At 33.6% G+C, this 24,961-nt stretch overlaps 1 long non-coding RNA gene across 1 annotated transcript in view; it reads left to right on the forward strand.

The window, feature by feature from the left end:
• The first annotated feature begins 4,979 nt into the window (after positions 1-4,979).
• LOC122205200 overlaps positions 4,980-24,961 on the forward strand; it is a 131,062-nt gene continuing 111,080 nt past the window's right edge. Inside the window, exons 1-2 of the long non-coding RNA XR_006195942.1 lie at positions 4,980-5,046; positions 9,092-9,176. This is a non-coding gene — a long non-coding RNA (uncharacterized LOC122205200). The remainder of the gene's footprint in view (positions 5,047-9,091; positions 9,177-24,961) is intronic.

Here is a 24,961-nt window from a genome sequence, read left to right on the forward strand (position 1 = left end):
GCTCGGGTCATGATCTCACAGTTCGTGAGTTCAAGCCCCGCGTCGGGCTCTGTGCTGACAGCTCAGAGCCTGGAGCCTGCTTTGTGGATTCTGTCTCCTGCTCTCTCTGCCTCTCCCCTGCTCGTACTCTGTCTCTCTCTCAAAAATAAATAAAAATTTAAAAAAAATTAAAAAAAAAACAAAATAAAACAAAACCCTGATTCCCAGGCCACATCTTTAACATAATTAGCACCTATTCCTCAGAACTGTCTTTATTATTCCCATATTTCCCAATATACAGCTTCAGTGTAAGTACCACTGCTATAAAGTGATTGGATTTTGCTTTACACCAGAGCATCTCTGCCTTTCAATTAAAATTTAGAAAGTAGTTCCTAGCTTTCCATTCCTTGCCTGTGCACAGCAACATACCTCCTCCATCCTTAGTTCTTTGTAGTAAATATTAACCAGAAGCAGCTGGTCATTTTTGTTATTTCTGAATTATTCCTGGCCAATTTACTCTTGTTAATTAATACTGTCTATAATAGCACTGGCTTCTGTAGCCATTCTTTTATGGATACCTGTGTCCGATTTAGTGACAAATTTTTACAAATGGAATAGTTTAATTCTTGGAATCTACTCCTCTTTTCACATGAATCACCAACTTGGCTTTGGCACTCTTTTAGACATTAGTGCTTAGTTTGGACTTAGTGCATGTGTATCTGGACTCTATTTCAATTTTAGACTCTGCTCTTGGCTTAAGAAATATGACTCGCTCTGCAGGTGCAGGTAAGAGGTAATGCCTAAATTTCATTTATCTCCTCTGCAGAAAGGGAAATAAACTTTCACCATAAATATCATCAGCATCATAGGTGGATCAGGCCAAGACTGTATAAAAATTATTTTAAATCAAAACAAAAATCTAAGACTCCACAGGAATTTTATCTGTAAGAATCGAGAGCAAGAATATTAAAATTCAGGTCTTAGATTCCAATGAGGCAAACATTTTTGATGTCTGTTTTACTGAAATTATCTCCTACTTTTAGGGATATGTGAAACCTCTTTCTCCACTAATGTGAGATTCTGGAAACAAGTGCAGGTCAGACGCCACCGTGGATATGCTAGGAAGAAACACTGGAAGCATCATGGAGAAGCAGTGCTCAAGACAGAAATGCCCTACATGTCAAATAATACTTAAGAAAACTAAGAAGTTAAGATTCAATTAAGACATGGGCATAAGGAAAATTACTGAAAAAACCTTATTACCTTTATTATCCCAGCATTTGAAGATGATATATTGGGGTTGTTGATGTGCGGTTGACACAAGGATTACAGGCTTATTTTTGCCAAAAATACAAAAATTGGCTGTTTCTGTTGATTTCATCACTAACTGCTATTAAAGAGAAAATTCTACCTGTGCAACCTTACAAATGCAAATTATAAAACTAATCCACTTGGACTTTTTTTCTCTAACCTCACAAATATACATGAAGCCACAATGTTTTTAACTACATTTCTAGGTGGGACATTTTTAAATTTCTTTTTTAAAAAAATTTTTAATGTTTATTTTTATTTTTGAGAGAGAGAGAGAGAGAGAGAGAGAGAGATTCAGAGAAAGAAGGAGCTACAGAATCCGAAGCAGGCTCCAGGCTCTGAGCTGTCACCACAGAGTCCGACATGGGGCTTGAACCCACAAACCATAAGATCATGACCTGAGCTGAAGTCGGACATTTAACCGACTGAGCCACCAAGGTGCCCCTTAAATTTCTGAAGTTTAATTTATTTAACTACTTCCCTCACTCAGCTTTCTTTGTTACACATCTCCTCCAACAGCCAGTTCCTTCTGTACTTATGTGGGAATAGCAAAAGTCAGAATTCTACTACCTCCTACAAATATAACAAAGGTACTTGATAGGTAGCCGTTAGAAAACAGAAGGTTGAGAGTTCCTGATAATTGAACTGTTTCACAATTTAAATATTCATGGGAGAGCCCTTCCAGTCTCTGTATAATTGGCATAACCTAATTTAACATTTACATGATTGTCCTTGCCCTAGATTTCATTTACTAATGTTAGAGAATGGTAGATTTGATGAGCAAGCTGCTATTTCTGGTTAAGTTTTATCAGCTAAGATGCCATTTCATGTTTTAAGTTAAGGAAGCCACAGTGAATAGTTTTATAACAGTCAGCATATCTTTCTAAAGGATGATTAAAGAATAAAACATTTCCACTAATACATTGTTTTTTCTCTTTAGTAAACCAGATCTTTGGACCTTTTATTCTGCTAGTAAACATTTTTAAATGTAAAAAAAACAAACAAAAAACCTATGTCTTATAATTAAGTTTTAAAAATGCAGAGAGTGTTTTTACCTTACCCTATTTTACCTTAAATATGATCCAAAAGGTTTTTCAGTGGTTCATTAGAACTCAGAATGGCTTTCCCTATAACACAAATACTTGATTTAAGGCCTCCACTAAGTGAAATGCTGGCACAGTGCTGTCGCCTATTGACCATGAGTAACTGAGCTAATGCCAATTTTATTTTCTATTTCCATTAGCTATCCTACCTCTCAACTAGACAAAATTAAATGAGAAAAAGTGAAATCTAGAAGAGTTATATTTCTAAAATAAGTCCACAAATGTGCTATATTTACCTGATCACCTCTCAGCAAATATTTTATTATGTTTTTATAATCCTTTCTCTATATTTTAGCTTTGATCTGTAGACTCATGTGCTTTAAGTAAGTGGCCATCCATCACATAGAGGCCATCCAAAGTAAAGGTTCAAAAATCAATAAATAAAATTAAATTCATATCTTTGAAAATAAAATAACATGGAAAATGATAAAATTACACTAATACAGTGACACTGCTATGAATGTATCATAAAGCAGTGTTTCCCATATTTGATGTATGTCTTAATTACTCGGGGTTCTTGTTTCAAGTGAGATCCAAACATGAATTCTGGGTAATTCTTAGTTCATTTCTAACAAGCACACGGTTGATGCTGATATTTCTACACAGATCACACTTTGAGTTGGAAGGCCCTACAGAAAATAAGGCACATTTTGTACAAGAATACATTAAAAATATTTATGTCTGTAATTTCCATAAAAGTTGAAAACTGGAATCAACACAAGTGCCCATCAAAAATGAATTGGAGGGGCGCCTCGGTGGCTCAGTCGGTTGAGCATCCGACTTCAGCTCAGGTCACGACCTCAAGGTCCGTGAGTTTGAGCCCCGCGTCGGGCTCTGGGCTGATGGCTCGGAGCCTGGAGCCTGCTTCCGATTCTGTGTCTCCCTCTCTCTCTGCCCCTCCCCCGTTCATGCTCTGTCTCTCTCTGTCTCAAAAATAAATAAACGTAAAAAAAAATGAATTGGATAAATCGTGGTGTATTCAAACAAGGGAATATTGCACAGCAATGAAAATGAAAGTTTGATAATTATACAGAACAACTGTTGAAAGAAAAAAATGCACAATTATTCCATTTATATTAGCAGGACTTTTAAGAGATACTAGTATACTGTATGGTGTGTAGATTTTCTTCTGCTTCATAAAACTATAAGGAATGCAAGGGAGCGGTGCCTGGGTGGCTCAGTCATCTGTCTTTGGCTCAGGTCATGATCTTGTGGTTCATGAGTTGGAGCCTTGCATCAGACTATGCTGACAGCTTGGAGCCTGGAGGCTGCTTCAGATTCTCTGTCTCCCTCTCTCTCTCTGCTCCTCCCCGACTCTCTCTCTTTCCCAAAAATAAACATTAAAAAAAAAAAAAGAAATGCATGGGAGTATTTGCCATAAAATTAGGATAGTGTTTTGCTGTTCTCAACTTTAGGTAAGAGAAAGTATCATGATTAAAACAGGACATGCAAGAAGCTTCTGGAGTATAATAATATTCATACTAAGCACAATAATTTTAAGCAGTACATTCAGTTGCATGCTCTTTACCTATATATGCTTTATTTAACAAAATTAAAAATAATACAAAAAATTAAATGCAATGTTATCAAAGAAGACATGGTAATACAACAGAAGTAAATGTTAAAAAGAAGAAATTGAGTTAGGAACAAAATGGGAAAAAAATACATAAAAGTCCTAATAGAGGCAACAGTTTATAACAATATCCTAAACATCTGAATTAACAATTTGAATTAAAAGTTTGAGAAAATCACACAAGAAAAATAAAAAGATCAAATCACACAATATAAGGAAAAAGACTGAGCTATAGTAATATGAAATATTACAGACATGAAGAGCAAACAGAAATCTAGGGTAAACACTACCAGTATCTTTAACAAAATAATTTATGCTTTAAATAGATATGACTGAAGATATAATTCAGTCAACACAAAACAAACCTTAATAAAAACAGCTTGGAAAAGGAGAAGGAAAATAATAAAATACTGGCTGTAATTATGGGATTAATGAAGTTAAAGATGGAATTTAAAACTTTAAAAAGTGAAGTTAGTTGTGGAAGTATAAACAGAATTTTTGAAATGTAAATTACCTAATGTAAAAGTAGTTTGTCAATGAAAGCATGTATGAATCCTCCCATAACCCTCCAGGAAGAAGAGGAGTTTCAGGTGGACAGGGAGAAAAGGCATCTGCTTTGTTCTTTAAGGGATTTGTGATATTAGGTTTTGCTTAGTGTCTCCATCCATGACTTCTCTCTTCTATATTATTCTTTTTATCACAAGGGAGGAGGTTACAAACAAATGCCCCAGTATCATTTTTAATGTTTACTTCTAGTTTAGTGTCTGTCAGTGAGAGGAACTTGCTGAAGAGGCAGGCAAAAGCCCTTATTTCATTGGCAGTTACAGGCAGCCACAGGCAGTCACACAGCAGGCTCTTGTGGTCACCCAATCAGGTGCTACAGGAAGCTAAGCTACTTGGTGGCAGTTTTCCTGCTATTCTTGAAATTCCAAACAGTTGCAAGTAAACTACTTCTGTCCTGCAGGCAGCAGGGATGCTGGAGAGTGACTTTAGTAAGAGTGTTAAGAGTCTTTGGTGGCACCAGCAGCCCAAATGACCTGCTGCCCTCACTGTCCACCCTACTCACACTTCCAGTGCGGTGTAAGCTTCTAATGTCCCATGTTAAAACTCTTCCCTACTACAAACATTTATGGCAGCTTCTCTTTTCTTGCCTGATTCCTGACTGGTTTGATTATTTCTTCACCCCTATAATTGAGATATTGAGAAAAAAATGTATTTAATGTTATAAAGGTAACCACTAGTAGAACTAGGCTACAATTCCAGATTGTGGAGGAGTGGAGATAAGAGGAAATGGGAAAGCATTGGACTACACACAGACACACACACACACACACACACACACATATACACATATATATGAAATTTGTGTAATGATATATATATGTATATACATATATACATACGTATACATATAATGATATATATCATTACACAAATTATTGAAGCAAAAACAAAAATATGAGGCCAATGCCTACTAGAAAGGAACAATAGGTTAAAATAGTAATATTGGACACAGCTAAACAAATCAAAAGTTATTACATAAGACTAATCAGTTTACTCTATCATGCTGAAGACTAAAAATCTTCACAGAAACCATGTACTGTTCTGAATATTAGTCCATGCCATTAAAGAAGACCAAAGTATAGCAAAAATGCAGTGTTATGTATTATATATAATATGGTTATACGCTGTGTTATATACTATGTTATCATAACGTATTGTTATATATGGGTTTAGATGGGGTTATATATGGGTTATATATGGGGTTTAGATATCTAGAAATAACATTAAGAAACATATGAAAATATTTTTAAAACATAAGAGTTCATTAAGCTTGTTGGTTGCAAATAAATATACAGTTAGCAACCCAACCATTTCTCTATAAAGAAACAGTGATGTACATATAATAGAAAAATAGAATATCATGGAAATGTGTATCATATAATGCATTATTCTTATGTTGTGCAATATATGAATGTACAATAGAAGAAATTATTTTCTTCATAGCAGCATAATGGACACAATAAACATCAACACAACATAGTGAAATTATGAGATATGTGTAGTTCTTTTTTTTAGTTATCCATTAACCATTTCATTAAATTTTTTTTTTTGTTTATTTATTTTGAGAGAAAGGGAGAGCGCAAGTCAGGTAGGGGCAGAGAGAGAGGGGAAAGAGAATCCCAAGCAGGTTCCTCACTGTCAGTGCAGAGCCTGATGTAGGGCTCGAACTCAGGGACCAGAACTGTGAGATCATGACCTGAGCCAGACCAAGAGTCAGATGCTTAAATGACTCAGACGACTCAGGTGCCCCAAGATATGTGTAATTCTTATATAAAGAACATTGTAACTGTGCCATACTAATAAAACCTTGAATAAAAGATATATGCCTGATTTCTGGATATTAACTCTACCTTGCATTTTACTTTTGAGAATTTAATAACAATAAAAATATAAAAAAAACAGAAATTATTTCGAAGTTGAAACAATGTTAAGTTTATTTGGAATGAAAAAGTTATAAATAGCCTAGAAAATTCTGGAAGTGGAAGGGGTATGAGCAAAATTGCATTGATATTGACTATTGATAAGATTATAAATTCATGCAATATTCTATGAAGGCAATATGATAAAATCCATCACTTTTTTAAATGTAAATTAAGCAACCTGGTTGTAGGGATTTATCCTTTGAAATTGTTTTTATGGGTTCATACACACATACACACACCCAAATAGAGCAACATTATTCAAATCCAGAAATAATGGTTACAATAGATAAGTTTATCTATACAATGAAATGAGATTTAACTGTTAAAGGAACCTGGTAGATGCATTACCACTGACATTGGAAGTACCAATATATGAAGAAGAAACAAACTGCAGAGGATATGTCTAGAGTGATTTTTTTTTTCTTAAATATATGTGTTTCTTACATGTGTATATTAGGAATTTGGAAGTATATACATTATGCTATTAACAGTGGATAGTTCTAGATATTGGGTCACCTGTGAGCCTTACTTTCAATTTCAGACATTTCTGTATTAGCTGAATTTTTTAATTATGCTTTATTTTGTAATTGGAAGGAACATCAAGCCATTTCATAAGAAACATGTAAGGTCTGTGTTAGTTCTTTCAGTTGTTTAAAGAATTTTCATTATATCTCAGATTTATTGAAGCACAAGGTAGAGAAAATAGGAGAATGCATTTACACAGGTACTGCTATGTCCTACTGCTTTGTTTACCTTGTATAGTGTATTGAGATGGAAAACTGTGGCTACAATGAAAATGAATCCTGGGGGCCAGTCATTTTGTAGATAGATTTATTTTTATGGTTTCCTTAGTGTTTGTCTGAAGGGAAAAAAGACATAACATGAGAATGGGAACAATAAAATATCTCATTCTGTACCTTCTTCTATTGACAACTCTAAGTAATACCTTATTTTTACATATCACCTATTTTAGAGAGTAAAGTATGTTTATGGGCACCTATTCATCATCAGAACATTCTTATTGCCTGCATACAGGGATCCAGGAGCTGACCATCTGAATAATTCACCCAAACAATTATCTAATAGCACCTAAACTTTTTTGAATCTTTGGTCAATTAAATCCAGTTAATTTAGTTGCTCCTTTCACTAATTGGCTACCTGATTCAATGTATGACTGGGTTATAACATTGTGTAAAGTGGTACTAAAAACAAGGTAAAAATGGCACAGTCTCTCTATTTTTCAAAATATCATTGGCATATTGAAGAGTAATTAGAGTCATTTTGAAGGAAATTATCAATACCTGATTGTACAAAACTTGATTGCCTAACTATTTAACTGAAATTCATGATATTCTGGAAGATTTACATTAGGAAAAACATCTAAATCTCAGTCTTTCATTCTTTCATTTAATATTTAACAGCTATAATATAAACCTACTATAAACTCTGGGTGTGCAAAGATGAACATAATCTTTCAAGGAATACAGTCCATTGGATATATAAACAATGTAAGATAAAAGTGAGTATGAGTCAGTAGTTTAAGAAAACTCCCTAACTACTAAATCAAGATTAGCCTGAGCGAAAAGGATAGGAAAGGCATTATAAGCAGGGCAGATATCTTTTGGGAAAGAACAAAATAGTTAATAAGCCTAACAAAATCAGTATGAGTTGTGATTGGAACAGAAGTTGAGTAAGGTAAAATGGCAGATGATGCTTAGGTAGTAGCATTCTCGTGTAACAGTGTTTAACGGGCATCCTTAGAGGAGCCATTGAAATAGGGGAGTACATGTTTGTTCAAATTTGTGTTTTTTTGACACAAATTTGAATGAAGAGAATGGAATGCAGGTAGTATCACTGGAAGGGTATGGTCAGACTAGAAGCCATAAACCATTGCCTTTAACAATGTATACTTTTCAGAATTAATCCTACACAAGGCAAGGTAAGAGAGATTGAAATCACATCCCCTGGGCCCTGATATCTTGGCTTTTCTGGATCCTGGCAAAATGTGTGCCCAGTTTGTGTGATCATTGGGTAACTCATTTTTTTATTCCGTGTCTTGGGTTTTTCATTTGTAAAAATGTGTAATAATAATAGTATCTCTTACGGTTATAAGGATTTACTAAATCAATATATGTAAAATAGTACAGTATTTCAATATATGTTAATGGTTATATCTATTTTCTGAAAACCCTCTAATTCTGTATTTTTTAGATGTTTTAGTCACATATCTTTCTTTTCAGCAAATTACACTTTGTTGTCAGAGAGCTTCCTACACTGTCATGCTGCTTTCTTTCTTTTCTTTTTTTCATTCTCTTATTTCCCACTCTCTTAGAAACCTTTTGTAATCCTATGACTAGTATTTTGTTAACCAGTCTTCTACTTTATGTAAAGGTCTCATACTGTTTGAATCTTTTTTTTTTCTTTTTCTGACCACTGTAAATTCTTGGGGTAAGTGTGGTCAAAGTAAGAAAGGTTAGCTGAAACCAAATTACAATGGACAAGGGCACTGATCTTTATTAGCCAAAAAAAGAGTCTTGTAGACCCATGAGTATGGGAAACAGAGGGGTTTTGACTCTGGGGACAAAATAGTGTCAAATCTCAGCCAAAAGATGAATTTATTTATGTCCTTTTTATCTCAGTCTCAGTCCAGATTTGACTCAAGAATCAGTGTACAAAGGACTTAGACCATGGAAAATAAAGGGGAACATTCAGATTGAGGAAAAAGTAAGTAAGATCTTTAAACATTTACTCACTTATTCACTGAAACAAAAAATGTCAACTGTCTATAATGGGTTTTTTTTTAGTCCCTATCTTTGGTACTGGGGATACGGAAATGAATCTGGCACCATTTTGCCTTGAGATCTGTAGCTGATGTGAGATACAGGAAATCAGACAATTACAGATCAGTGCTGTAAGCAATGAGCTGGGGGAAATTCTCTGTTGTGGAGGCTCAGAAGACAGGCACCTACAAGGCAGCATTTTCTGGAGTTAACATCCGTTGCTGAAGTAAAGCTGTTTATTCTCTTCCCTTTCTTATTGCTATGTTTTGGTGGGCAAGGATACTGCAAGTGTGTTTGCTGCCTAGGTGAGGCACAGAGCCCTGCAGGTGCAGTTTGCTGCTGATTAAATGAGGGGCCTAAGGTGAAGCCTTCAGAGCATCCCCCCTGCATGGCCTTTGGAATGCTCAGATAAATGATAATCAATAAGTAGAAAGCTTTGACACTTGCCCATGGTTTCAGTTTCACAAAGCCCTGGCTTCTCATTAGAGGTACTGAGATATTCAAATTTCCAGTTAAGGCCCAAATATGGGATATGGTAGGGAAAGAATAAGAAACATAAGCAATGTGTATATAGATGATTAAACTTAGCTTGTTAATACACTTCAAGCTATTGTAGTATAAATAGCTATTACAGGTGAAATTATTATGGTCAGTAATTTTAACACAACTATGTTCTTGTCTGTCTGTAGATTATTCTTTTACACTCTAATTGAGATTCTGTGCCTTCATTTTTTATTACAAAAATTTTTGTTATATTTATTCTTAAAAAAGGGAAAATACGGGAAAGGATTGCGTAACAGACAATTTAGCTTCAGTTAAAAGCTTACATTGATAATATTCTGCTTTAATAATAGTGATAGTTGTTTTGTTATTTGCCAGTCTCTGGATGAGGATCTGTATGTATATCATTTCCTTTTAATGCACACAGCAACCTCATCCATCTATTTTGGAAGCAATAGTTGTAAATATAGAAGGTCATCAATAAGTAAGATAGGTCTCTGAGCAACCAAAGTGGATGTTAAAATATTGTGAACTAAATTTCATATCATTTATTGTAGAAACAAATAAGTAGTCCTTCCCTATGAGAATTCCTGTATAAGTATGTAATTTAAATTAGCGTATTTATCTTATTTCTTTCCTGAAATATTCATTGGCTGAAATTCTGGAGAACCTGTTTGGTAAATGTTGCTTTCCTCCTGGAACTGAGGGGCACTCTATTTATGAGTTAATTTTGCACACAAGTAGATTAGTTTTAAATCAGCCTGTCCAAGATGCTATCATACAGAATATTGAACAGACCTCAAACTAAGCAATAGCATTTATCATCCTATAGCCAACCCTTCTAAGTCTAAGGCTGTAAGGAGGACTAGTAACATTTTTGCCTAATAACTTATTATTTTACTAATTTAATGCTAATTAGGAAAAATCATGTACTTTTATTGTTTCCTTTTAAATATTCTAAGAAATTTTTAAAATAGAAAATTATAAAGAAAAAATAAATACACATATCTTATGACTGGCAGTTTCTCACATGTTTCATATTTTATTTATACTTTAAATTAACAAGTGTAAGGATTACAGACACAGTTGAATTATTTTTATTCCCATCCCTGGGACTATCACTCACTTCACTCTACTAGATGTGTATTTTGTTTAATTTTTTTGTAACATACATGATGTAGAAATGATCACTCCATAACTTTGTTTTCTTTTCCCACTCACTGTTTTCATTTTTAAAAATCTATCCATATTCAGCGGCACCTGGGTGGGTAAGTTGGTTCAGCATCCAACTTCAGCTTGGGTCATGATTTCATGGTTCATGGGTTGAAACCCCATGTCAGGCTCTGTGCTAATGGTTTGGAGCCTGGAGCCTGCTCTCGTTTCTATGCCTCCTTCTCTCTCTCTCCCCCTCCCCTACTCACATTCTCTCTGTCTCTCTTTCAAATATAAATAAACACTTAAAAAATTAAAAAGAACAAAAAATAAAAAATTATCTATATTCAATATATGGTTTTAGCTCAATATTTTATCTGTAGTGCAGAATCTCATAAATATATCACATCTTATTTATCCATCCCTCTGATGAAGGGCATTTTGGCTGATTTGATATTTTTCTGCATCCTGAACTCTGCTAAAAGGAATTTCTGTCTACGCTTGAAAAAATGTTTTCTAGGGAGTACTTAGATTATTGGATTGATATATGTGCATTTGTAGTTTCATTAAGTACCGCCAAATTGTACTCTAATTTTTTTTAGCAATTTACATTCTTACCAGAAGGGTATGAAAATTCCCATTCCTCACAGTTTTACCAGCACTTTTTATTGTCAGATTTTTGTTGCCAGTCTGATGAAATAAGGGTATTTCTGTAAGTCTATTTATATCTCAATAATTTTAAACAAAAGAAATATCAAAATATTATTCTAAATCCCATCCATTAATGAAATAATTTGAATATATTAGACAGGATCTATGTAAAGATGTATTCTAGGAAGAATGGAAGCTGTATTTTGCCAGAGAACTTCTACTGTTCTGCTATTTTAGAAACACATAATGCTGATTTTGTACTTGAAGTAACCCTAAATAAATGAAGGCCAGATTAACTATAGACTTGAGTAAATGTTAGTTTAAATTTACAAATTTGTTGCTTATAATTAAAAAAATAACTATTTGGGTAGCCCTAATCAAACAAGCTCTTTTTGTGATATAGTGCTCCTAGAATAACTAGAACAGTGTAATAATGTCACAAAAATAGCAATAGTCATCAAGAGAGAAGATAAGATTCCAAAAATAGATTGCACTATATATAAAATTTCAATAGAACAAAATAAGCATTAAAGGTGCATAAATTTAAAAATTTATTGAATAAATAGCATTGGAAGAACTACTAGCTTCTCTACCCTCACTATATCTTTCATTTTCCTCATCACCCTACATTCCAATTTTATTCAATTTATTTCTTCAAACATCCCAAGAACTTCAACAACTCTATTATGCATATATTGTTCTTACCTGTGTGGTAAGAACTACTGAGAGTTAAAAATCTTTGGCGCATAGATGCTAATTTCCACCTTCCTGCATAATTGTATAGACGATGTCGCTGGATTTCAGACAACAGAATGTGGACAAACGAGACATGCTGTTTCTAGATCTCACCATAAACCATCACATACAGGGTCTTTCTGGTTCTTCTTATTAAAAATAAAAGATTGGAAAAGTTAAGATCTCTCCTGACAGATATCTAAGTGGCACATTAAAAAGAATTATGCTGGGTAATTTATTCCTAGGTATTTTATTATTTGGGATACAATTATAAATGGTGTTGTTTTCTTAATTTCTCTTTCTGTAACTTTATTATTAATGTATAGAAATGCAATGGATTTCTGTATATTGATTTTGTATCCTGCCACCTTACTCAATTCATTTATCAATTCTAGTAATTTTTGGTGGTGGCTTTAGAGTTTTCTATATATAGTATCATGTCATCAGCAAATTGTGAAAATTTTACTTCTTCTTTACCAATTTGGATAGATGCCTTTTATTCCTTTATCTTTTCTCATTGCTGTGGCTAGGACTTCTAGTAGCGTATGGAATAAAAGTGGTGAGAGTGCACATCCTTGTCTTGTTCCTGACTTTAGGAAAAAAAGCTCTCAGTGTTTCCAAATTGAGCATGATATTAACTGTGGATTTTTCAGAGATGACCTTTTTCATGTTGAAGTGTCTTACCTCTAAACCTACTTTGTTAAGGGTTTTTATCATGAATGGATGTACCTTGTCAAATGCTTTTTCTGCATTTATTCAAATGATCACATGATTTTTATTCTTTGTTTTGTTAATGTGATGCATCATGTTGATTGATGTGCAAATATTGAACCACTTTTGCATCCCAGAAATAAATCCCACTTGATTGTGGTGAATGATTTTTTTAATGTACTTGTGGATTCAGTTTACTGTTTTGTTGAGCACTTTTGCATTTGTGTTTACCAGAGATAGTGGCCTACAGTTCCCTTTTTTTGTGGTGTCCTTATTATCTGGTTTGGGGATCATAGTAACGCTAGCTTCATAGAATGAATTTGGAAAATTTCCTTCCGTTTCTATTTTTGGAATAGTTTGAAAAGAATAGGTATTATCTCTTCTTTAAATGTTTGATAGAACTGACCTATGAAACCATCTGGTCCTGGACTTTTGTTTGTTGGGAGTTTTTGGATTACTGATTCAATTTCATTACCAGTAATCAGTTTGTTCAAATTCTCTATTTCTTCTTGATTCACTTTCACTAGGTTTCTTTGTTTCCAGGAATTTATTCATTTCTTCTAGATTGTCCAATATGTTTGCATATAATTTTTCATAATATTCTCCCATAATCTGTATTTCTGTCGTGTAGGTTGTTATTTCTCCTCTTTCATTTCTGATTTTGTTTATTTGAGTCCTCTCTCTATCTCTCTTTTTTCCTTTCCTTTTTCTTTTTTTTTAGTCTGGCTAGAGGTTTATCAATTTTTTGATCTTTTCAAAGAACCAGCTTCTTGTTTCATTGATCTGTTCTATTTTTTTGTTGTTGTTTCTATTCTATTTATTTCTGCTTTAATCTTCATTATTTCCTTTATTCTACTGTTTTTAAGTTTTGTTTGTTCATCTTTTCTAGCTCCTTTAGGTGTAAGGTTGTTAGTTGTTTGAGATTTTTCTTACTTCTTGAGGTAGATTTGTATTGCTGGAAACTTCCCTCTCAGAATAGCTTTTGCTGAATCCCAAAGGTTTTGGACCATTGTGTTTTCATTTTCATTTGTCTCCATGTATTTTTTATTTCCTCTTTGATTTCCTTTTTGACCTGTTCATTGTTTAGTAGCATGTTGTATAACCTTTATGCATTTGTGCTTTTTAAAAAAAATTTTTTTGAAGTTTATTTACTTATGAGAGAGACAGTACAAGTGGTGGAGGGGCAGAGAGAGAAGGAGACACAGAATCCGAAGCAGTCTCCAGACTCCGAGCCATCAGCACAGAACCGATGCAGGGCTCGAACCCATGGACCATAAGATCATGACCTGAGCCGAAGTCGGATGCCTAACCGACTGAGCCACCCAGGTACCCCCATGTATTTGTGCTTTTTCCAGATTTTTCTTGTGGTTGATTTCTAGTTTCATAACTTTGTCATTGGAAAATATGTGTGGTATGACTGTTCTTTTTGAATTTGTTGAAACTTATTTTTTTGTCTAATATGTGATCTCTTCAGGAGCATATTCCACGTGGACTTGAAAAGAATGTGTATTCTGCCTTTTTAGGATGGAATATTCTGAATGTATTTGTTAGAGTCATCTGGTCCAGGGTATCATTCAAAGCCACTGTTTCCTTATTGATTTTCTGTTTGGATGATCTTTCCACGTAGTGGATGTTAAAGTCCCTTACTATTATTGTATTACTATTAATTACTTCCTTTATGGTTGTTATTAACTGCTTTATGCATTTGGGTGCCATCATGTTGGGTGCAAAAGTACTTATAATTGTTATATCTTCTTGTTAGATTATTCCCTGTATGATTATATAGTATTCTTCTTTGTCTCTTGTGAACAGTCTTTGTTTTAAAGTCTATTTTCTCTAATATAAATGTTTCTACCCTGGATTTCTTTTCACTTCCATTTGAATGAGAAATGCTTCTCCATCCTTTCACTTTCAATTGGCATGTGTCCTTAGGTCTGAAATAAGTCTATTATAGATACCCCATGCTGTACTTTTCATCTCTGTGACTTATTTATAACTAGAAGTTAATACTTCTTAATCCCCTTCACCTATTTCACTCATCCCCCCATGCGCTTCTCCTCTGACAACCACCAGTTTGTTCCCTGTATTTATGAGTCTGTTTCTGTTTTTGATCTTTTGGGTTTTTTTAGATTCCACATATAAGTAAAATTATGTGAATTTGTCTTTCTCTGACTTAATTAAGTTTGATCACCACCACAAATATATAAAATCAAATCTTGAAACTATCCAAAAAGGAATAGTATATTTATCTAACTGTACATGAATGATTAGAGCATTGGACATTATTTGTTGCCAACCCAATTTCCATTTTCTACTTCTATTCCTTTGTTACTAAATGCCCTGAATTATGAGATTATATCCTTAACTCCAGAGGTGAATTCCTGAGTGAAAGCCCCCAACAACCAGGACCACAAGAATGAAATAATTACATAATTGAAAAATAAATGTCTATTTGTCTTGAGCTATTACACTATTACACATAGTTAGCATTGCCCTAACTAATGCAATGTGAAAACTCATCTCTCCATGTTCCACCTAAGGAATTAAACTTTAATAGAACATTTCTGAGATTTATGCTGCCTTCCAGAAACAGGAAGAATTGATATTTCACTCCACTGAATTTTCAAATTCAGTTTACACCTCTTTTGGAGTATCTTCAATTTTGTATTATTATTATGTATTTATCTGCTTGAGTCTTCCTTTAAACCTGTAAGTACTTGGGAGAAGTAAGCTTTTTCTCTTATTTTTGTGTATATGTTGCTTAACACAGAGCTTGGTGCATAGTAGACATAATTAAATAAAACTGCCAAATAAATAAATAAATATTAGTATAGTTGAAAATACCTTAATTAATATATCACAACATGGATGGATCAAATGATTAAATACCATGCCAGCTTGGGTGCCCCCAAGAAGCAGAATTAGAAGTGCAAGACATTTAGGGGCACCTGGGTGGCTCAGTTGGTTGAGCTTCCAACTTCGGCTCAGGTCATAATCTCGCAGTTCATGAGTTCCGACCCCACGCTGGGCTCTGTGCTAACAGCTCAGAGCCTAGAGGCCGCTTCAGATTCTGTCTTCCTGTCTCTCTCTCTGCCCTTTCACCCACTCATACTGTCTCTCTCTCAAAAATAAATAAACATAAAAAAAGTATAAGAAATTTACTGAGGAAAAGTCCTAGGAAGGACAAAGAAGTTGGGGATAGGAGTAGGCAGGAAGAACCTAAAGAACCCAATGCAGGTTAGATACTTGTGAAAAGAAAGAGTGAAAAAAGGATTGGGTAGGAAGTCTCATGCTCTAGTGAAGTCTGAAAAAGTTTTAACCAGCCATCGGTGTCTCTGAGCAAAAGTTGCCTGCTGGAAAATTCCAGCCTTAGACAGGAATGGTACAGCACTAGTAACTCCAGCCTGCTGGCCCAGTAATGGATATGGAACAGCTCGAGGGAAACTGATAGTGGATACAAAGGTGTGGCAGTGGGTTGCTAACCTGCTAGATTCTCTAGGAGATTTGAGTGACAACTTTCATAGCAACCACAAAAATATAAAATCAAATCTTAGAATTAGCAAAAAAAGAAAAATAAGAAGAAGAAGAAGGATGAAGAAGAGGAGGGAGATGAGGAGAAGGGAGAAGGATAAGGAGAAGAAGAAGGGAAGGAAGGAAGGAAGGAAGGAAGGAAGGAAGGAAGGAAGGAAGGAGAAATTTACCAATGAATAGTTATTATACTAGACATTATTTGTTGCCTAATTCTTTATTTTTACTTTCTAGCTCCCATAAATTGTATACCTTTATCCTTCTCCTTAGAGGAAGATGCTGTTTATATTCACCCATCATGATTACCTTATTTCTTTCGCCGATGCCTCATTGAAATAAGTAAGGTAGTCTAATTCTTTTAAATGACATAGAGGAAGTCTATCAGTGATTTTCTGGCCAACATTTATTCTCTCTCAATAAATACATACTGAATGAATTGGTCCTTTTCTTCTGGAAGTTATTGCCTCTAGATGTGATACCTATGACTGCTATCACCTTGAACCAACATGCTAAGGAGAGAAGTTTCAGGATTATCACCCGAGGCCAAGGCAAAGACTTGACCTCACACATCTAGTGTCTGCATTACTTCTGAAGCTTTAGACCTTCAGGACTCTCAAGGGAGATACATGATTTCTTTATTATTTAAGGCAGTTTCATTTGTGGATATCTATTATCCGATACTAAAAGCAACCTACCTGTGTCAGTTGTTTTATACATGTTTTTTAAATCATATGAAAACTAAAGTGTACCAACAAACTATAAAATGTGAATACCACAAACTGTAAACAAAAACAATAAAATTTCAAAGAAGTCATGTAGGAAAGATGCATATGGATACTTTTCCAATTACTGCAAGTAATCAAAGAAATGGAGTTGTAGAGGCATAATTTAACTTTGATAAATTTTTCAAAACATGATATTCAATATTGGTATAAGGCTTCAGGGAAACTGAATAATTGAATATAATTTTAAAGCAGTTTAAACTAGGAGTTTATGGAAAATAAATTTGCGGTATATATCAAGAGCCTTAAAATCACAAATCTTAAATTTAATCATTTAAATTATAGATATTTATCCTAAGGAAATAATTATAAAATAATACAATCTACCTATAATGATGTTCATTGTGACTTTTCTTAATAGTGGGAAAATATTTTGATACAGCATAATTATTCAACAATGATGAACATCTAATTAAAGGATATTCATTGTTTCCCATAGGAAGACCCCTAATATTAGTTATTTTGGATGCTTGTTAAAAGTAGAAATGCCTGGTCCAATTTTAGATTTACTGAATCAGAATCTCTCAGGGAGTTAACATGAATCCACATGTTTAACAATCATCTCAGGTGATACTAATAATCAAGCATTGGTTAGGAAATGATGCTCACTTTGAAAATTACAACTATGAGACCATGGACAAGTATTAAAATATGCATGTGATTATATTGAGAGAAAATATAGAATATAGGAAATATATTGTGGGTATTGTGATAACATATATTTACAACTTTGTAAATATATGGATAAATTCAGGTTGAAAAGAATTTTTAAATGTGTGCACATTTAAAAAAATTTTTATAGTGTTAATGTTAACATTTTCTTTAAAGATGAAAATGACTGTAAATTGTATTACAAAACTGTTTATATATATTTATTTATGTGTGTGTGTGTGTGTGTGTGTATACACATACATATATACACACCCAAAATTAGATTTGGCTACAGAAATCTTTTCACATATTACACCAAGTTTTACTCAATATTATATGCATAGTTCTGATTCTTAGATCTTAAAAATGAACATAAATAACTTTCAAAATTGGAAAAAGCATTTAAGAGGACATATCAAAGTCGGCTAGAAAAAGTGACTAATAAAATGTTCATCTATTATGGGAAAGTATAATACAAGTCATGAAATTGAAACTTTATTTACTCACAAGCCATAAAAGTGTTGCAGTTTTGATAAACTAGAAAATAAACTATTTGCTACCTTTTAGATTATTTTAAATCACGATAAGACATTGCAGAGAGAGCCAACAATACTTGCACTTCTAGCTAAAAAAATCTTTAAATGGGTTTTGTTGATTTTTTTCTGTGAAGCTGGATTTTATAAAGAATCATTCAATCAAGAAATCATTCTTCCAATCATTTCATCGTAATTGAGTTATAATCTCTTGCTGGATCTGTCAGCATTACTGATGAATGGGTTTGTCTGGCAGCCATTTCTTATTAATATCTATGGTCAAGTTTTCATCATTCCTTTAAGATGGTGATACTTCAACAAAAATAGCACAATTGCATAACAGTCATATCCTCACTTTAAATTTTCCCTGACACCAGAAAAAACTTCAGGAAGAAAAAATGGTAAAATAAATTTTTGTTATTGAAAGTGGAACATTTCTGGTATATTTTAATTTATAAAATCCAGCCCATATTCCTTTAAAAGTCATTTGCACCCTTAAAAAAATGTGATAAAATGTATTACACATCTGAATTTCTACCACTTAGAAATATCTGGGAAAGTGTATATATACATATATATTCCCAAATGATAAAAGAAAGATGCAGAATGCTTTTAAAAAGAAAGAAAAAGGAGTAGAAGGAAAAAGAAAAAAAAAGAAGCTGCCATTAGTAATATTTGTGGTTTTCTTATCATGTACCAGTCTCTGTTTTAAATACTCAGTACTGAATTCATATTACCAGCTTATGCAATGATACTAATATTTCCTTTTTATAGATGAACAAATTGAGATGATAGTGGGTCAAGTGACTTGTCCATGATTCTATAATGACTCAACAGTGGAGGGAGAATTGAAGTCACACAGCCCTGGGCTCCAGAGCTCACACTTTTATCCATTGCATTATAGTTGTAGAATGATAGAGTTGGACAGACATGGATTTAAATTAAAAAATCTACAAACTCCTGTTTAAATGTGAAAATCAGTTAATTTCTATTGTTTTGTTTTGATAACATTGGTGAAAATAATATAGATATCTTTCCCTCGCTTTTATTTCTTTCACTCAAATTTAAATGGCATCTGTAGTAATTTTAAAGGCCAGTATAGTGACAACTTATTCCCCCAGTTTATCATTCTCATAAAAAACAAGGAATATATACTGTGCAGGGATAGAAAAAATGAAGTGACACATTTGAAAATGTTTTAAGGATGAAAAATGTAATACATCCTAATCAAACTAAATTATATAAATGTTAGTAAGTAGATTTTATTTTTAAATGTGTGTCGCAAAATATAGCATTAACGAACATTACAAGAAAACATCACACAACAAACATTAGTTCCGCTTCCTATGGAGTCCTAAGAACCCCAGGTAAAGAAATCTTTAGTACCATGAAACCCACTAGAACTACCAGTTAGGTGTCACCTACTAGTTAATTTTTTGCTAGGTAGAGAAGATTATGTATTCCATGAGCAGTTAGGTTTCGGAATTGATGTTGATCAATTTTAGTTGAGATTGTATTTGCCCCTTTTAGGTATTCCTATTTGAATGCTTGAAAGAAATAGGTTTTCCTTAAATGTTCCTTATCTGCAATAATATCCTTGATTGAAATTAATGTGACTTCTGTGTGTTTATCATTTTATCAAACCCTTCAATTACGGTTTGGAAATTTCCCAAGGATTTTTAGAAAGCAACTTGGATGTGTTTAACTGAGAAAGTCTCTTTTAGTATTTTGGTGAAGTTAAAACATAAAATTCTTTGTGTTGACAACTAGTGAAGAATGATTTGCTTGTCATTTGAAATGGTTGAGCTATAAAGTACTGACATGTGAAACTTACAACAGAAATTCAGAATGACCTTACCCTCAAATGATAAAAATGGAAACTTTGTAATAAATTTCTCCAAAATAATACCTTAACAATGTACTTTAGTGTTCAGCTCTATACAGTTTTTGGTAATACACTGGATTAAATCAAGTTAACTATCAGAGACTCTTAAAATGGCTCAGTATCACCTTCTCCCAGCTAGAGGAAGGTTAAACAGAGCCAGATGGATACCCCATACCAGATGAAACAGAAAAATTATGTTTCCTGCTTTTGTCATCTTTGAACCCAGTCTCCTTCTACCTTATTTCTATTCCTATTTCTTTTTCCTTCACAATCTCAGGACAGCCCTATTCTTATTCCTCACTTCTGCAGTGCTTTAGTAGATCTGATCTTCATTAAAAAATGCATCACTATTGCAATAACTAAGTGATTTATGTTCCATCTCATATTTTCTAATATATTAGATAATATAGTATTAGTTTACTTTTTCTGAGGCACAGTCCTTTTCCCCAAAATATCTTCCATGCACAAAATTATTCAATGCCTCCATAAAGAAAATACCCTTTAATATATTATTCAATAAATGTTAAGCACCTCTATGTATTAAAAAAAATTGGGTAGGCAATGAACAGTGAGAAAAATAAACATAATCCCTAACCTCATGGATTATATTCTAGGAGATGTACAAGAGAGAGTAAGGGACAGAAATGAATTAAACAAAAACAGAGTAATTTAAAATTATATCTAATGTTAAAAAGGAAAGCAATGTTCATATGCAGAGTAATAGGTGTCCTACTTTACATAAGATAGTCAAAGAAGACCTCTTTGAGAAGATGACTTCTACACTGAGAACTGAGTGATAAGAGTGAGCTATGAATCTACCAAATGAAAGCAGTTGAAAAAGAGTATTTGCACAGACCTTTGTGACAAAAAGACGTTTGAAAGGGTCTGTCACATTTAGGAAACCAAAAGAAAAACAGTATTGCTGGAGCATGGATAGCAAAGGAGAAGTGAAATTGAAATGAGGTTGTACATACAGTCTTCCTGAAAATGCAGAAAATGTAGGCCCACTTTGTAGAATATTTAAGTTTTATATTATATTCTAACCATAATTTAAGTGACATCTCTTTAATATGGAATTAAGAGCCCTTAATAAATGTTCACAACTACGTTTTATGCCTTTTTACTCCCCTACTTTCTATGTAATATGGTCTTCTTTCTATTCCTCAATATGGTTTGTGCTTTTTCTTCTCTAAAATGTTGCTGAAGTGGTTTCCTCTACTTATTCTAACTCTGTGACCTTAATTCTGTCTACTTGTGGCTATGTTATACAAATCCAGGGGTAAATTTCACTTCCACTGTAAAGAGTATCTAAACATTCTAACCAGAGCACCTGTGTGTGTGTGTGTGTGTGTGTGTGTGTGTGTGTGTGAGAGAGAGAGAGAGAGAGAGAGAGAGAGTCTCTCTCTTTCTCTATCTTCTCTTGCTCTCTTCCCGCTCTCCTTTTCTGTCTCTCCTTCTTTTTATTTTTAAAGGTTTTTAGAAATTTAAAACATTCATATAAGATAGTAATAAAGAAAACTATATTTTCATAAAGCCTTAGAATTTATAGTGATTCACATACATGATCCAGCTATGAGGTCTATTAGCCAGATTTTAGAGAAGAAGAAAGTAAAGGGCACGTGAGTTAAGGGGACTGTTTAAGTATGTTCAGCTATTATTCAGTCCTACCTACTCTCATGGTGAAGCCCATGCTCTTAATAGTTGCTGTGTGCCTAACACTTCTGCTTTAGATTTCAATTATCTATATGTCTAACTTTTGTACTGTTTAGATGGGTCTTTGAGATATAAGATTAAATTTTATTTGTCTTTTGATTTTCTTCTCAGTGTCTAGCAGAGTATCTGTCGCATATTGGGCACTCAAACGTTAGTTCAATTAAAGGAAATGATTCATTGTCTTTCATGAGTGCACCAGGTGCCAACATACATCAAAAGGAAACCATGTCTTGATTTCGTTCAAACATTAATGATGTATGCTCAAGAAGCACTTATCTTCTCCCTGACCAGCTCCATTACTTATTCATTTTCTTCCTGTAAGAATGTCATAGCATTTTCAAGCTTTTTCAATCTACTTAGTTTTCTTTTTACCTAAATCACCTCCTCCTTCATAGGAAAAATAAAGGCAACTAATTATGCACTCAGTCGGCTGCCCCACCACATTTAGAAATGTGCCTGCACCTAAATGTATTGTTAATTTCTTCTCTTCTGTTTCAGTTCTGTCTCTTCTCTAGTTAAAGAATAGTCTGTCCACATGTCCACTAATTTCAGTGTCCTCTCATCCCTCCTGTGACCCGTTTCATCAATTTAAACAACTCTCATGAATATATTCAGCTTTTTCTCTCTACTAACTTCTCCCTTTCTGTTTACATTTGTGCCCAATACAATCACATACTAAAATAACTTCCCCTAAATCTGACCTTATACTGAACTAAACACTCAGTTATTTGAAGCATTACTCATATTTTCTTATTTTCCTTCTTGTGGTAGATCCATTTAACTTATCTCTGTAATCCCTTATTTCTTTTCTCAACAACATAGGAAATTGTCTAAAAATATAGTTAGCCAAGGTATCACCTGGCTGCTATCTATTCCAGGTCAGTAAAGCCAAGGTTAAAGGAGCCAAAGGAATCTTAGAAAAGTCAGGCATGATCAACACTAATAAAGTTAACTGGGGAAAAAAAATGACAGGATGAACATGCAGTCAGCCTAGACTACTGGAGGTCCTAAATCTATGAAAGTGATGGATAGCATTGCAGATGGGAACAGACATATGAAATCTTTCATGTGTATTACTAGTGATCCATGAACCCACAATGCTACATGTGTGTAAACCAATTCAGTGTTTAAAAGATTTTATTGTTTTAGAAATGTATCATATATTCCTTAAATTAGGAAACTGAATTGATAAAATGTTCCTTTGTGGTTTTCCCATATAAAAAAGAGATAAATATTTTTTGAGACATAAGAATGTGAAGCAAATTTAATCATCTCTATACTATTTTTTACTTATGTTGGCATAATTTCAAGGTCAGTTTACGCTGTAGTTCTTAACAAATGTGAGATAATAAAATTTTTCTCCAAGGGTGTTCTGGGAAACTATTTTTCTGGATTTTAAATCATTTCACTTATATGTAAAAATAATGTCCATATATAACATTGTGAAATACAATATATATTAAAAAGAAGTAGATTATGCATAACTTTTTGCCCAGAAATATTTATTGTTAACATAGGGTTCTGCATCCTTTTTTCTTGTTCTATGCATTTTTAAACATTTAAACCTCATTTTTTTTACAGATTTTGAATTTTTATTTTATTTTCTCTACTTAAATTAAACATGGAATTTAAACATGTTTTACTTAATGTAAACATTACAAATTCTCCATTAGCATCATTTTCAATGACAGAAGAATTACACCATTACCAATATTCCATAACAATTATTGCATTAATACTTACTTAAAATGGGGTGCCTGGGTGGCTCAGTCGGTTAGGCGGCCGACTTCAGCTCAGGTCATGATCTCGCGGTCTGTGGGTTCAAGCCCCGCATTGGGCTCTGTGCTGGCAGCTCAGAGCCTGGAACCTGCTTCCGATTCTGTGTCTCCCTCTTTCTCTGCCCCTCCCCTGCCTGCTCTCTGTCTCTTTCTCAAATAATACACATGAAAAAAATTTTTTTAACACTTAAGATGTTTCCAATATGTCATTCAAAATAATATTTCACTGTAGAACATGAAGTTTTATTCTATATATAATATCATTTTCTTGATATTTATTCCTACATGTGGGACTATGAAATCCAAGTGATATTTCAGCTTTGACAATTTTAATAAATTGCGTTCTATTTATATCAAGAAGAAGCCCACTGTCAGTGTATCAGGAAACCTGTACCTTTTCCATAACTGAATATTGCCATTAAAGAACCATGATTACTAAATAAATATATTGAAATTATTTATTCTGTATTTTGTAGATTGCTAAAATGGCTAGGGAATTTTATCATTTCATTCATCATTGCCATTTCAGGTTTTGTTAATTTTGTTACTATTTTAGGACTCCTTTTCAAGAGTCTTGATATCTAGAATGTTCTCCACCCCATCTCAGTGTCTTATTCAGCATATACTAATCAATTAATGTTTTTGAAAAACTTAAGAGTCAAATGATTAGTAAATGAATGGATGAGAGGCGCATGAGTAGCTCAGTTTGTTAAATGTCCAACTTTAGCTCAGGTCATGGTCTTGTGGTTCGTGGATTGGACCCCCGTGTCAGGCTCTATGCTGACAGCTCAGAGCCTGGAGCCTGCTTCAGATTCTGTGTCTCCCTCTCTCTGCTCCTCCCCTGTTTGTGTTCTCTCTCTCTCTCTCTCTCTCTCTCTCACTCTCAAAAATGAATAAACATTAAAAAAATTAATAAATAAAATGGATGAATGAATAAATGCAGCTATCCATCTGGTTGACAAAAACATGAGAATTTTTAAATCCTTGTGGAAACAATTCCACAAATGGCTGACACTAGAACATTGCACGACAATATCAAGGGTGTATATTTTTTCTAAGAAAGATATTTTCATGCCTACCTTATGATATGTTTTATCACTTAACAATAA

Source organism: Panthera leo, chromosome D4 (assembly GCF_018350215.1).
Source record: "Panthera leo isolate Ple1 chromosome D4, P.leo_Ple1_pat1.1, whole genome shotgun sequence".
In the NCBI taxonomy this organism is placed as follows: domain Eukaryota; kingdom Metazoa; phylum Chordata; class Mammalia; order Carnivora; family Felidae; genus Panthera; species Panthera leo.